Raw genomic sequence first — 12240 nt, forward strand, 5'->3', positions numbered from 1 at the left:
ACTTCTTAAAATGCTGGTTTCTACATAAAGAAATACACAGCATCTTACGTGTTGTGCTGGAGTACACAGCAGTTAAGACAAGGGGATCTCACACTTGAGGACACACACTGGTATATGGAAGTCAACTTTTCAAATGCTTCCCCTCTCTGAGGGATATTCTACAGCTGCAACTATCATTCCCTGCTTTTTTCAGAATATATTCAGTGGGTCCTCTGAGATCACCAGGTCTGGGCTGTTTCAGATGGAGCACTGTCCCTCACAACACCATCTTTTGGCCAAAACAGTCTCTGCCTGTGACAGGGTAAGGCCAGTGAAAGCCAGTGAACTGCAGGTCTTAAATCAGTGGTGTGATGTAAAAGATGGAGGGAAAAAAAAACCCTCAACACAAATCTTGAGCGACAGCTAAATAAGGGATTTTAAGTCCACTAAGGCAACAGTGCTTTGAGGCACAATGAGGTTTTTCACATCCTACCAAGCACAATAATCAATATTCACACATAGCTACTTGCACATTTGCCCCAAGTCTACTGTTCCAAACTATATATATATATATATTTATAATATATATTATATATAAATATTATTTTATAATATATATTATTTTATATAAATATAAATTATATCTATTATATAATTTAACTTTCCTCACATTAGAATTCGTTTTAGAGACAAATATTTAGCACAGACACAGCATGCAAGATATCCTGCATTCATATTACAATTTACTCTTCAGCACACTGAACATCTGAATCAAAACACTGCACACCTTCCTGTGAACACTCATAATTACGAGGGCTGTATCACTTACAAAACCTTAAGTTAGCATAATTATGTAGTGTAGAAAATTTCATAAACTATACTTACCCTTGTTTTTCTTGATCTCTGATTTCATGTGCAGTGAAAAACAACCAACACAGCAGAGAGAAGTCATGCCCCAGAACAGAATATATCAAATAGCACATGCAAGGAAGACACAATATATTATTTCCCTGAAACCGCAAGAATTTTTGAAAAGAATCTGCCTCATCTGCCCTAAAACAATTTCAGAACAAAACACAGATACAACTTTTTACAGGAAAGCCCCTGACTGAAATACATAATTTTCTCCTGTTTCAGAATGTGACTCGAAACAGCAGCAACAACATATTCTATCAGACAGAGAAAAGCACCCACTGGTTGCAGTGTGAGGCTGAAAAAAGCCCATAAAAATGTGAATGTCTCAGGAAAAAGAACAAACAAATGACAACATCAAGCCAAATTTTATCAGTGAAAATCAGCAGTAGTTGCCTTCCTCTCACAGTTCGCAAACTTGAGGCCATGAAGGTCCTTCAAGTGAAAGACACTCAGCAAAAGGTGCTGAAACACAAGAGAAGGCAGAGCCTGGACAGACCTTTTCCATCCACAGTGCCCCTAAGGGAAGGGAATAATGGATAAGGGAGTAAGGACAGGGGACTGAGGAGACCAACACACTGATTTACAGACATTTCCTCAGAAACCAACTGAGAAGTTTAGTTTAAAAAACACCAAAGCCCCACATCACTGCATTGCACAAGCAACAAATCCTGTGCAGCTGTTTAAGAACAAATTAAACTTCATCTGTTGTACCTTTAAAGCCAGAGGAGCTCTTCAGCCATGCCCTCTGCCACCCTAAGCCACAGGAACCCACACAGCCCGTGTTCAGCCCAGGTGTCTGGTTAAAGAACACCCTTCAGAAATGTCCACAATCAAACACACCAGGAAAGGGTTTGGAGCAGTAACTCCCACCTGACCAGCACCAACCAAACACCTCCTGAGGCCTGAAGGACAATATCCACGATGGAAAGGGACCTTGTGATCACCGTGATATGGAAAGAGAAGAGCTTCAATCTTCTAACCCCTGTTCAGGGGAAGCACAATCACAGAGCAATTCGTGGTCTGTTATTCATTTGTCTGACTGCATCAGACAATCCTCATGAAACCTCCTAAAACCCAACCATTCCAGAAACTAAGATGGAAAAAAGAAAAACAAAACCCAAACAAAAACTCTTTTCCTGCTCCATCTTCAAAGGAAGAAAATGCACTTTACCCAAAAAACTTTCCCTAAATCTTGTGTGTCAACTACAGATTTAATCTATCATACCAATCCATCACCACAAAAATGTAACATTCCTATACAAAAACAGAAAATGTATCATTAGTGGTTTGCAACAGATTTCACGTTCAGCAACATCTGCAGAGCAATGGATTCACTTCACCAGAGCAGGATCTTTTCTAACCACTAAACCAAGCAACAGATTAACTTCAAAATAGCACAGGTGGGATGTGCCACTTTTCCACAGGGGTAAAGCTCTCAGTGCACCTGACCAAAGACTGCCAAACTAGACCATATGTGTGCCATGACCCAATATTTAGTCTTAAACCTGAAATAGTGGTTTACGTGAAAGGTAACATTTAAATTAAGGTTGACAACCTGGATCTGCAGAATACCTTTGCTAAGAAGAACCTGTGAACAGACCTGTGCTAAATTCGTGGCTAAATTTTATACAGAATTTGCTAATTACCAAGTTATTTTGTAATAACTTGCCTAAAACTTTACAATGCTCACTCCTCTTTGCACCTGAAATGAGGTCAAAGTGCTGAATTCAACATCACAATCTGTTGCCCTGGAAATTATTGCAATGTTTAGACAAAGAAGTTTATTATGAGATCTAATCGGATTGCTTGAGAGAAAATGTTTTCATTCTCTTTCTGAAAGCAATACAAGACAGATAGAAAGACTGGAAATTCTTTGAGTAAAGACTTTTCCAACATTTTAACACAGAACCAAGCATATTCCAAATAACAATATGCTGTTATAATGTGTTCTTTTTTTTCCCAGAGTTTTGTTCTGATAACTGGCATTTCCTTCCAGGACTCCATACAGTTTTCATCAGCATGGAAGTTTCTTAAGAAAAATAAGCCATGGTGTTAGAAGTCCACATAACTTGCATTAATTTCGGAAATTTAATTTTTAGTTAACCTACCCTGCTCTTCTATACATAAACTTCAGCAACTTCTCCTCAAAAACAGCTAAAAAAGAAGTGCAAGTTGTAAGACCACCAGAGCCTTAAGCTTGGTTCTATCAGAGCATGTGTATCTGCACTGGTACAAAGGCAATCTGTTTGTCCTGCACTAGGGGTTAGTAAAGTACACCCAGTTTGCTCTCTGTAGGTAAGGAATGTACAAGTATTCACTCCCTCCTCTGCTCTCCTGCCAACAACAGCAGCAACCCAGCAGCCTGGATTTCACCTGCACTCCTCAGAGCTGAACTCGCTGAACCAAAACTTGAGTGCTACCAAATTGTACACAGTTTATTCATGCTCTTCTGCCTATTTAATTAATGAAAGCTTTTGTTTTTTCTAAACAATATGTGCATATATTTAGCAGTAGACCCCATTTTTCATCTTCATATTCAATTTCTTGATTGCATCATCTGCTTGCAAATACCCCTCTCACACAGAAAAAAGGGTATTTCTTATTAGCTTATTATTTACATATTTGCAAACTGTGTTGTTCAGTCGAAAAACCCACAAATATCCAACTATGTCTTTGGTAAGAAGCTAAATAAAGTTTATTCTGGAGCTATGAAACATGCACTCATGAATGTCTTTCCATAGTTCTAGTTACCACTGTTCTCCACCACCTGGCCTTCAACTGCTTGGACAAAGAATTGCAGAGCACTCGACAACAGGCAGTGTTGTCATTCTGCCCTCCTGCCAAAAAATCCCCTCTCCTCAGGCTCTTCCCATCTTTTAAGTAAACACATTTAACAAATGATGAAAACCCGCATTCATTTGGACCTTCATTTGACAATCATGGTTTCTTCTGAGCGTTCAGAGAGGACCAACTCATTCTACACTGAAGTCACCCTGCAGAAGAACACACAGAACTGGAAGGAGGACATTTCTAGGTAGCCTCTTCCTCCTTCCACATAATACAGTACCCTCTGGTGCAAGACTTGCAAACAGCATTCTGAGAACAATTTTGAAATACTCAACAGAAAGAGGTTATGTTCCTCAAATCTTTTGGAGTCTGGCACAGAATCACGTTTCCCCAGTGTGATCCTTCCCTGTGTTTCCCCAGGGTGATCCTTCCCCTGTGTTTCCCCAGTCTTTCACTCAAGCTGTGAGGATGCACACACAAGAAGGCTTTCAAGTAGGAGAGTGTTTCTGTGACTGTCCTTCCTAGTCACTACAGCTTTCTCTGCTTTTCAGCATTTGTTACATGCTGGGCCATAAAAAAGAGTGTCCAGCTTCTTCAGGATGACATTGCCAGCTTCAAGTATTTTTAAGGAACTTTTAAAATTATTACCTTGTACTTAGACACTTAGGAAGCAACACTTTAAAAGACCTCCAGATTTTTCTGGAATATGAGCTGTAGACATTCAGGTGCTTTATCTTTCTCCAGGGAAGTTCTTGTGCTTGGACTCAAACTGTTCTTCTAAGGCACAATTAGCCAAGTTCTGTAATATGTACAGAAGAGCAGGAAGTTCAACTTTCATTAAAAAATACCAGGAACATTGCTCTGAATATTCTGGTATCAGACAGATCACGTGGACACACTTCAAAGGATCTAATTTTACCCCACTAAGTCCAGAGGAATTCCCAACACGATCCAGAAACTCACAAACATACCAGTTATGACAGTCAGGTAATCTACTTGGGAAACTAAAAACACACACTCACTGACAGGATTAAAGATGTATTTCCTTGGGAGATAACCCTCACATGAATGAATCACACTAGGGATGCCCAGGGAGAAAGAAGGAAGTGGAAAAAAGGTCCCTCTCAGTCCCTTCTTCCTGCTCTTCTCCCACACTACCCTCTCCTCTACAACACATTCCATACACTGCTTTAAAGTTCCCAAAATGTGCTAGAATAAAGCATTAAAGAACCAAAACTCAACATTATTATTTTTATCAAGGGAAACAAACTTTCTCTTATTTTCAGAAACTGTTTGAGATTTGCTCCGTTCCCAGACTGCAGAGTACACTGTACAGAGCCTGAGAGGAATTGTCTGTAATTGGACAGCACCATTTAAATGTCAACTTTGAGTGCACAACCAGACAAGAATCACACCTAAAATACCATTATTAAACAGCCAGTTGATGTGTTCCCTTACAGCATTCTAACCTACACACCTGTAGTGCCAGGAAACAACAAAACCAGAATATCTCAGCCTGAGGAGGAGTGACCGACAAGGTGGTGGAAGAATTTTCCTGTTGAAATTTTCCAGAGAATCTGTCTTTTGCAATGCTATTATAAAGAAATGCTTATCAGAAAACACTGGAGCCTGACAAGTACCCCACTGAAACATGACTCCATAAAACAAAACAGAGCCACACTGACCTAAAACCCCCAACGACTTGAAAAAGCAGAGAACTGTTAGGAAATCAAGCAACAGAAGACCACAAAGGACTACAGCTCTGTTGTAAGACAATGAAAATCCAGCTGGCCTAAACCAGAAAATATGCATCAGTCATTTCAGGGAGAAAATTTCACTAAAAACACAAGCAGGAGTTGGTGACATTTAAGGGAAGTATTGTAAAGATGTCTCCTAAGGAATTAGTTTCTCTGATGGGACCCTAAAACAGGGGCAGGTACTTTACAGCAAAATTTTTTTGTTTGTTTTTTAGCTCATACAGCAAAAATTCCACGCACTAGTGCTATTGTGTTCTCATATGAGGCCTTTCCTTAGACGAAGAATATTTATTTCCTTCGTGAAAGTGGTTCTTCAGAGCCAAGCCCTAGAGTATCACACTCCAGACTTGAACTGGATAAGCTGCTGTGTGTTATCACCAGACTGAAGCCAATGTCCCAAGGATGGAATGCAATTCACAGCTGGAAAAATGCCTGAGTGCTGCACAGGCTCTTGAAGATGCCTGAAAGCCTCAGAGCCTCAGTTCCTCCCACCTCAGACCCACCCACACCGAGCTTCCCTCACAGACATCTCAGGATTGCCCCAGTCATACCTGGAGTTCTTTGCACTCCCCTCTTCAGCCCTTTTCTTTCATTCTTCAAAGCTTAACTAGCTTTTCTAAACCTTCTGGTCTGCTGTTTCTCACACACATACGCACATCCCTTTCTCTTTTACTCCAAGGTTGTTCCAGTTTGCCTCATGCAAAGTTTATGACCTTAGAATCACACAGATCAATCCCCCCAAACTTATCTTAAGTAATCAACACACTAATCTTCATTAATTACAGTAGGGTAAGGTAAGATTGATATTTCAAGACCACAGTTCTCAAAATAATTTGTCTTGTCACATTAGAGCACTTCAAAGTGAAACACACCTCATTAACACCAGCTGTAATTTTAATTTTGAAGTTTCATTAAAAAAAAAAAAATCTTTTTTTCCCCCTTGTTTTAATCACTGTTTCAACAAAATTCTAGGATGGGATCAAAATGGTTTATTCACAGAACACTACAAGACTGGAATCATATCAGACCAATTAATTAACAGTAATTAACCTGCAAAGCAGTATTTGTGAATTGAATGTGTCCTATTGCCCTCACCCCACATCTTAAAGAGTTTCTTTGAGGGCAGAAGGGACAAACCCCCCTGCCATAACAGCATCTCAAGGCACACAAACAGCAGAAGAGAAGATACCCACACCAAGCCAGGGGCACAAGAAACACAACTTCAAGCTTCTTCTCTGTGAGTTTGGAGCCCATCTTTACAAATTCTACTTAACTTTCAGAATATTTTTTTCATCCTACCAGCCAAAATTTCAGATTTCACAGGTATCAAGGCACAGCACCTCCTCTAGTGTAGATCCACAGTCCCCATATACGTTTCCAGCATTGCTTTCAGCCACAATACATAAAAAATCTACCCAGAACCTGGAATGTGATAAGGCCTGGAGAGCATGAGGTTGCCTGCAGCATGTTACTAATCCACTGCTATTGCCCAAAGGCCGAGGAAGGGTAAGAAACACTAATCCAGACACACCACCGAGCTCCAGGAGGAGCAGCACAGCATAGACTTTGTCAGGCCCAGCAGAGCCTGCTGCCCTCAGAGCCAGCCCCAGCACAGGGCTCTGTGATGAGGTTACCCATGCTGCTGGAAATGTCATCTTTCATGTATGATATAAACCCTTTCTGTAGCCACTAACAATACTCTGGCATTGTTTGAAACACGTAGGGTGTTGCGCTGGCTGACACCCAATTCCAGTAATAATATTCTATCTACCTACAGTAACCACAAGAAAATGTTCTTCATTTTCAGCCTCAAGTGGTTCTGCAGCACATCCAGCTCCTGAGAGAGCTGCCATACTTCCCTGGAAGTCCTGCACCTCAGCGTGTAGTTATCTGCCTGCACAGATCAGGCACTTCTCCAGAGCTGTAGAAACACCTTGAGATCACTGGGAATAAAGGAGCTCCTTCCACACAGCACAATTAGTCATATCAGCAGCGATAGCTATTTTGAGCAGCACCCATTAATCACTATCATTAGCAGGATTTCTGGTGTACCAGCATTCATTGTACCAAGAACAAGTCTCTTCCTATTCCAGTACTACTACATAAACAAAAGCAGCAGCACAACTTCTCTTGCCTCTCGCTACTCAAAACAGGGTTGTGTCAAGTGGCAGCACTCAAAATGACTGTCAGTGCCAGGTATAAAGGAAAGCTTACTTACACCTTACAGGACAGAAAAACACAATTGTTTTGCTGCAAAAAAAAAAAAAGACTGGCCATCATTTGTATGCTGAGGAAGAAGAGGTGTTGAAAGATAATAAATAGTGGGAAGAAGAGAGAAATAAAGCTCTCGAGGTGGAGACAGCAGATCCACAGAAATTTAAGATCCAAGTCATAAAATCCAAGTTGAGGCCCAAGAAGAAACCTCCACTTCTCTTTTAAATGTTTGTTGCAGATATTTTCATTATTATTTTTTATGAGGGACTATTTACACGTTAATCAAATTTCAGAGTCTCAAGAACAGACATTCAACCAGAAAAATATTCCCTGTACGCATTATTTCTAGTTTCCTAAGTGCCCTGAGTAACTCCTGATGCAGGACGAGAAATGCCAATGGAAGGGTTTCTGCCTTACACTGACCTAGGAAGCAGCACCACAAAATTCATGGAAAGCAGTGGCTCTGTGCTGCTTCCAGCTTGGTTACCCACACCTCAAAGGTTCCACAAAGCACCAGAAACACTTACGTTGCCCTGAAACACCTTCTTCCCAACGACAGATTAAATACTTACAAAGTCCTTCTGGGAAGAAAAGTACAAAACAGAAAATAAAGGAAGAAAGAAAAACCTCGTGCAAGTCTTGAACTTGGAAAATCAGCCATTCCTTACAGAAGGGCCCAGCTTATCCTCTCTAGAAACGTTGCCGGGTAGAAGACTCCAGCCAAGTGCAAAATCATGTTGATACCCACGATACACAAATAGCACCTGTGCACATACCAAAACCGGCCAACACCGCTGATCCCATGAGCTGCATTCCAAAACCTCCATGTGGCCGGGAGCCGCCGACACACACCACATACCTCAGCGAGGTGAGGGAAGGGGAGCTCCGGCCGCCCATCGCCCACAGAAAACAAAAACAGTTCCTCAAGAGCACCACTGCCTCTTTGCCCAGAGCGCTGGGCTGAGAGAACAGAAACAGCGAGCAACAGTAACCTGGAAATCCACAATCTCTAGGTTTGAGGGTGTCCACCAGCCACCCCGGCGGTTCCACGGGCAGTGGCATTTTGGGAACCAGCCGAGTGTGCCCCTGAACCACTGGATGACCCACTGAAACACGCTGTGGTTACACGGCGCTGGGGTTCCTGCTCTTCAGACACTCCGACACCTGCTCCTCCATAAAAACAACAGCGATAACAACAATGGCCGATTTATACCTGCAATAACGTTTATAATCGCTCATAAAGCAAACAAACAAGATCCTCCAACCGCTTTCAAATTCCCAAGCCGACATCCACCCGACAAACACGTACCTGCACCACTTCCTCCCCGCTCACACGACAAAACCCCTGGAGCAGGGAGAGGCAAAGGAACACCAGTAAAGTTTGAAGCTACAGCCCAAAACGCGTTATCCTCTTCTGCTGGCAGCTACCATATGCACACAGCATAAGGCTCGGCAACCACAAGCGGCACTTCCAGCTCGCATCAGGTGAACAATCTGTGCGGGCCGCGCTGCGGGGCCGGGGGCAGGGGGGCCCGGGGCCGCGCTGCCAGGAGTCCGGCCGGCACCTCGCCCGGAGGCCGCACGTCGGGGCCGCCCCGGGGCCGGGGGCGGCGGGCCGGGTCCCTGTGGATCGGGAAGGTGCGGCAGGAATTCCCGCAGGCGCAGTCCCGGCCCGCCGCGCCTGCCCGGGCTGCCCCGCACACGGGGCACGGCGGCCGGCCACGGGGGGCGGCCGCGACACCGCCGGCTGCCCCGACAGGGACGGCCCCGGGCTGCCCCCGAACCGCCCCGGGCTGCCCCGACACGCCCGGGCCGCCCCCGGCCGCCGGCTGCCCCCGCCGCGCAAGCCGCCCGGCCCGCCGCCGGCAAGTCGCGGCCACAGCCCGGGCACGCCGCCTGCCTCCCCCGGCCGGGCTCCCCCGGCCCCGCGCTGCCTGCGCCGCCCCCGAGCGGCCCAGGCGCTGCCCGGCCCCGCCGCTCCCCGCCGCCTCCGCGCCCCGTCCCCGCGGCGCCCCGGGGGCGGAGCGGAGCGGCGGCACCCAGCCGAACGCGCCAGCCCGGAGCCCCGCACGGCCGCCCGCGGCAGGGCGGCGGGGAGCGGCGGGAGCGGCGGGGCCGGGGAGGGGCGGCGGGCCCGGGCCGGGCCCGGGCTCGGCGGGGTCGGCGCGGCCGCTCACTCACCTGCCCGCGACAGCCCCCGGGCCCCGCGCCGAGCGGACTCGGAAAACGGCGGCGCTCCGCCGGGGCCGGGGAGGGGCCGGAGAGGGGCGGCGGGAGCCGCGAGTGACAGCGGGAAGGGGAGGGCGCGGGAAGCGGCGGCGGTGCCGGCCGAGGGCCGAGGCGGGCTGAGGGCAGAGGGGACGGGACGGCGGCGATGGGGGAGCGGGGGACCCGGGCTGGGGGATCCGCAGAGGGGGCTTTGGGCGGTCCCGGGAGGGGTCACACGGACCGCCAGGGACGGGCCCGGCCGTGAGGGGAGCGCGGGGGAAAGAGGCCGCGGGGCGGCCTGGCACGGGAGAAGGGGAAGGAATAATGAGCGAATGTTTTATATGTGCTTAAAATTTTGAGGTTTCTCATTGTGCCGTTTTGCGGTCCTGCCTCAGGAGAGCCTCTGGAAATGGAAATGGAGAACCCCGGCGGCACCTGCGAAGTTCTCTGTTGTTCCTCCTCCATCCAGAGCCGCCCGCCGGGCAAGCTGCAGGATGGAACGCTGCTGCTCCATGGATTTATTTGGGAATTAGGTAAAATGCACAAACATTATCTCAAATGGATCCCTTGGACGTGACTGTCATGGTGCTGCCAGCTTTAGGAGTTGTTCAGAAATAGGCCTGGTCTGTGATGGCTTTGCTGTGCCAGTTTAAACTGGTTCGATGTTATTTCTCAGGCTGAATGCAGATTTTATACAGAAAAGTTTGCTGTGCAGTATGAGGTGTATTCAAATCCTCTTTCCATGGAAATAGTCTTCTGTTAATCCTGTCTTTCTTAGTAAAAAGTGATTGGTTTTTATTTACAGGGCTTATTTAGAATCTTATATTTTACATGGAACAAACATTTTAAATGTACAGAAGTGTCTGGTAGAAGTTAGAAAATAAGGTAATGTGTAGTAGTAGAAGAGTAGTTAAAAATTGTTGGAATATATGCAAGCAAAAATTTTGCCTACAGGGCTCAGCATCCAATCATCTGGCTCTAGTTCCCCCCTCAAAAAAACCCAAACCCACACACTTGGATACGATACTCATAAAGTGAAAATAACAGTAATTTCAGTGCTGCTAATCAGAAAACTCTGTGGGAAGAAGTGAAATTGTCAATTTATTGCACACCTTCCAGCCACAAACTAGAAATAGTCCTCAAGTAGTGTCTGCGGGGAGCTGCCTGGGAGCAATCTGTGGCTTTGTTTCCCTCTCTGGAACAGATGGTTGCTGGCAGACTGGGCTTCTCATCAGTGCCTCCCTCTGAACTCTCCTGATTCTTGCATGTCTGCTAAGTGTGTCTCTTCCTAGTAAATTTAGTCCTCAAATTAAGAGATACCTGGGAAATACTTGGAAAGACACAAGGGAACAGAAGGCTGTCATATTGTTGGCTCCTGAGAGAGAGAGAGAGAGGTGTTAGAGTATTCTTGTACTGGAAGACTATATACTGAAAGTATAAAGGGCTGGAAATGGTAACTTTTTTCTTTTTTTTTCCTGCTTTTAACTAAAAGGTAGAGGAAATATTGATTTTTAAAAAAGATAATGACTCTGATGAGGTTTCAACAAGGTTTTGATTGGAAGGGAGGTCTAGGTAGGAAGTGGAAAAACTGAGTGTAAAGGAAGTCAAAAGGACCCTGAAGAGGAAGGGAAAGAGAAAATAAAATACTGGGATGGATTTTCCTTCCTCCCAGGCCAGATTTTGAGGCTAGACCTTAAAAGTAAAAAAAAAAAAAAAAATCCCACAAAATGCCTCTTGGTTTTGTGTTGGTTTGGGTTTGGGGTTTGGGGGTTTTTTTAAGGAATGAAGAGAGAGAGATTAACACACAGAGACAGACATATCTTTTTTGGGATACTTATATTCCCTGGCTATGGGAAGCAGGGTGGCCAGTCTGGAGCTTCTTAGCTGTGACTGACTCTGGAGGAGCTCGAGTTGGTCTTGTGCTGGGGCCGTGTCACCCAGAGCAGTGCTGGGGCTGTGTCACCCAGAGCAGTGCTGGGGCTGTTGGAGGAAGAAGGAAACCATCAGGAGGTACTAAGGCAAACACTGCCACTCACACTTGAGTCATGTGGCCTGTCCACTCCAGGCCTGTTGCAAAAGAAGTCTGAGCTCTGGTGAGCTGTTGACATTTCCCACCTGAGAACCGTTCTGCTCTCCAGAAACCCTCTCCTCTCCAAGCCACCTTGCAGTTCTTGGCTGTGATATGGTGCTTCAGGATCACAGCCACCTCCTGCCCTGGTGAACAGCTGGCAATGACATTGCACAGCTGGTGGCCACCCACCACAACTCCTTCTGTCATACTCTGTGTTTTACCAACATGCAGTTCACAGTCACAGAATGTGCTGAGTTGGAAGGGACCCACAAGGACCATCCAGTCCAACCCCTGGCCCTGCACAGGCCC

General features: G+C 45.8%; 1 long non-coding RNA gene across 2 annotated transcripts in view; it reads left to right on the forward strand.

The window, feature by feature from the left end:
- The first annotated feature begins 10145 nt into the window (after positions 1-10145).
- LOC108642033 overlaps positions 10146-12240 on the forward strand; it is an 11355-nt gene continuing 9260 nt past the window's right edge. For both annotated transcript variants that reach the window (XR_001922420.1, XR_001922419.1), the window contains exon 1: positions 10146-10393. This is a non-coding gene — a long non-coding RNA (uncharacterized LOC108642033). The remainder of the gene's footprint in view (positions 10394-12240) is intronic.

This window comes from Manacus vitellinus, unplaced genomic scaffold (genome assembly GCF_001715985.3).
Source record: "Manacus vitellinus isolate BGI_N305 unplaced genomic scaffold, ASM171598v3 scaffold_10_pilon, whole genome shotgun sequence".
Classification (NCBI taxonomy): Eukaryota; Metazoa; Chordata; class Aves; order Passeriformes; family Pipridae; genus Manacus; species Manacus vitellinus.